A 3,746-nucleotide genomic window follows, 5' to 3' on the forward strand; every position below is an offset into this window, starting at 1 on the left:
CGGCGGTGGGCCCCCTCACCCCAGCGGGCTCCGGGGTCCCCCCCCTCCCCCCAACATCCATCCCGACACCCCGGGACAAGCAGCGTGTTGCTGCTCCAGCCCCTCCCGCTGCTGGTTCCCCCCCTCCGGCAGGGTTCGGGGTGAGGATGGGGAAGAGAAGGGAAACATCCCCTGCGTTTTGCCCACCGGACCCTGTAACCCACCAGGCATTGAGCGAGCCGGGGAATAGCGGTGATTTCTGTTCCCACGTCGCCTGTCAAGGCAAGCAGTAAATAGATCAAACAGAGAGCATTAAAAATGCATATATACAAAACAGAAACAGGGCAGAAATATTCATCATAAAACTTCAGCAGCAGAACCACTCGGTGCGCACGAGCCTCTTACCCAGATTTTTCCATTCCCTTTCGGCAGCGTGGCAAAGAAACGCAGCTCGGTATCGCCCCAATTCCTCTGATATTGCCTAAATACTACAGGCATACCCCGGCATCTCGTACAGCGGGCAAAGATGCATCCTTTCAGTTCTTCTTTTTTTTGCAGTGCCAGAAATTTTGTTCCTCCAGGGGAGGGAAGCTCGCCCTGCCGTGTCCCCTACGGTGATGGGAAGGTTCGATATATTAAATTGTGGGTCCTTGGAGGCGTCCCGCTGACCCCGGTCCACCCCGCTCCTGCAGGGACTGATAGACTCGCCGCTCAGCGGGGAGACGTCCTTAGCTATGAATTAACACCGTCCTCTTGATTAATGCCGGCAGGAGGCTAATGACACCGTGGCCAACTCCAGGGTAACGTGCAAAAACTGTAATTAGCGTCCAGCTGCGGGTGGCACGGCTCTGTGCCGGCGCGGTGGCAGCCGGGGTCTGCAGCCCCTTTTGGGGCAGGAGTCGGTGAAATCGGTACCTGGGGGTGCACCTGGGTTTAGCACCTAAGAGTCAAGGGGTGAATGGGATCCAGAGCCACCACCAGCCCCGTAAGACCTGCAGTTAAGGCTATCGTGGGGATCGTGGTTTTAGGGTAGCTCAGGGCTGGCTGGGAAAGAAGAACAGCAGGTTTTGGAGCTGGGACACTGACCCCCAACCCAGGACCCCCATCCTCACCCCTAGGACCCCGACCCCTAGCCCAGGACCTGCATCCCCATCCCTAGGACCCCAACCCCAGTCCAGAATCCCCATGTCAAGCCCTGGGACCCCGACCCCCAGCCCAGGACCCGCATCCCCATCACCAGGACCCCGACTCCCAGCCCAGGACCCCAATCCCCAACCCCAGGATCCCATTCCCCAGCTGCAGCCATCCCACCTGTCCCTACCCCAGGAGCCCATCGGGGTCCCATGCACCCCACGTGCTGTGGGGTTCGGGACCCCCCGGGCCCCCGGTGATGGAGCTGCAGCACGCCGGGAGCCCGCGGCAGGACCGGGCCTCGCCCGGCGCATCCTCGTGCCTCTCCATGCCCCTTCCCCGCTGCCGCCTCCCCGTAATTACCCACCGCTCGCAGGGCCCCGAAACTTGGGGCTGGGTCTCATCTCACACGAGCGGTTGGGAAATTACTCCAGAATATACCAAAATAATTTCTGTGGAACACATTACTGTCCTTAATGACTGTTCTTTTTCAATTAGCTGTCACAGCCCTGAAATAAAGCTGTGCTTTCCTTCTCCGATAAATCACTCTCTTTATTTGGAATTGGAATTAAGAAAAAAAAAAAAAAAAGAATAAACATGTTACCCTTTCCCTTTCCTTGATGCCAGGCGGGTTGGAGCCATGTTTAAATTATCTCTGCTGCATTCAGGCAGATTGTGAACCGTAAATTTTACGGAAAATAGTAAAGCCGATAAATAAACATGCTTCTTTTGTCAGGGATGAATATTACTGCTGCTCAGATTTATAACTCACAGCTCCCCTACTTTATAGAGCTTTTGTGAAAGTGCTGTCGCAGCTTCTGTATTATGCTGCTGAGGTGGGTTATTTCCCTCTCATTTAAACAGCAGCATGAACTTCATGTGTGATTTAATTTGGGAGGAAGGGGAGCCCCTTCCCTCTGACCTCCTCGGAGCCCCCCAGCATCATTTGCATCACTGGGGTCAATTGCCCAGAACCCCCTGAATTCACCCCAAATCTGCTGCCTTGGCTGGGGGAAGGGAGCTCCAGCCCGAGCCGCTCTCCGGCATCATCTCCTCCAGCATCTCCTCCATCACAGGGACCGGCCTGCTGATTGCAAAACCCACAAGGAATTGGGGGAAATGCGGGGGGTTTTGGTGCAGACGCTGTTGCTAGGGCAATGGCTGGGTAACCCATCCAGCCCGGGAGGGAGGGTGCTGGAGCCTCCGCCAGCGCAGCACCGGGGAGGCAGGAAAACACTCCCGGGGACGAGACGCTGCAGAAAAAAAGATGATTTTTAACGCAAGAAGCCGGGGAGGGTGGTCGGGGTCCCCCCCTCCCCGGCAGCCCCCAGCCCCACAGCGGGCCCAGGGATGCTCAGGGCTCAGCGAGGCTGAGTCAAGCGGAAAGATTCGCTGTTTTTAAAAATCGTGGTGGAAATGCTGAGCGTTGCCTACCCCGCCTGCACATTTCGGTGCTCTCCAACGAGCCAGGCTAATGGCATTACGGAGGCAGCCGAGCTGGGCGGCTCTTACATGTCAAGAGCTTTGCACAGGAAAATGAAGCAGAAAGGATGGTTGGCTTCTCTTTCCAGGAGTAATATTAATTTTATTATTGCATGCCAGTCCCCTGTGGTAAAAAAATAGCCTGGCATTAAGCTGATACTGCTGGTGCTCAGGGAGCTTCTTCCATCCTTTCACTATCGGCTCTGAAGGGGTTTGGTGGAGGCGGCGATGCCCCCCGGGCTGTGCGGATGGGGGGGTCCCCGGGCTGGGGGCAGCCCCCCTTCCCGCTCCCCACGCCTCCCCTTCCACCTTACAAGCGGCAACCCAGGACCCAGTGCGCGGTGGCTGCACACAATGTTGTCTCTTAATTGTTTTATCTTGGAGATTAATTGGCTTTTGGGGTTTAATTACTTCCGAGGGCCGGAAGGGAACGCTGTCCCTTCCGCAGACGATGCCTGTCAGAACAAATCACGCCCGGCTGCAAACCCAACGCTATTAAAACAAAGGGATTTTTTACCAACTCCAGATAAGAGGGCGATCGGCCAAGAGAAAAGGAATAAATTGCACCGAGCCTGCTCTTGCTCCGGAGCCGAGGAAGGATGGGAGGCAATGGGAATAAAGCCCGCAGTAAATCTCCCCACTCCCACCACGCACCCGAATAAACCTGTCTTTAAGAACACTATAAAGGTAATAAAACTCCCCAGAAAGAGCCACTTTGGTTGCGTTGTCAGTGGTTTAGATGCAGGAATAACATTAATGTGATTAACGGCGGGGGGAGAGGATTACCGGCGGGGGGAGAGGAGCCGACTCCCAGTCGCTCCCACGTCCCAGGGGCCACCCAGCCCCTGGGCTGGGATGGGTGGGGGGTGCCGGGGTGCTCGGGCGGCCCCACAAACACACGGGAAGGCAGAATAGCAACAAAAACTCTCCTTTAATAGCTGGATTGACCTGAGGATTTGTTCTGACCGAGGTAGGCAGAACCCGGGGCCGGCGCGAGCGAAGGAGCGTGGGGTCAGCTCGATTCCCGCTGCCGGGATGGGGCTCACCCGCTCTCCTGGAAAACCTCCAGCCGTTTGTCAAGGGAAGAGTTAAAAACAGGGCAGCTGCTCCCTACAAACACATTCGCCCACCTCTGGCTCCCCGCAGCCCCGCAG

This window comes from Fulmarus glacialis, unplaced genomic scaffold, assembly GCF_000690835.1.
Source record: "Fulmarus glacialis isolate BGI_N327 unplaced genomic scaffold, ASM69083v1 scaffold19610, whole genome shotgun sequence".
In the NCBI taxonomy this organism is placed as follows: Eukaryota; Metazoa; Chordata; class Aves; order Procellariiformes; family Procellariidae; genus Fulmarus; species Fulmarus glacialis.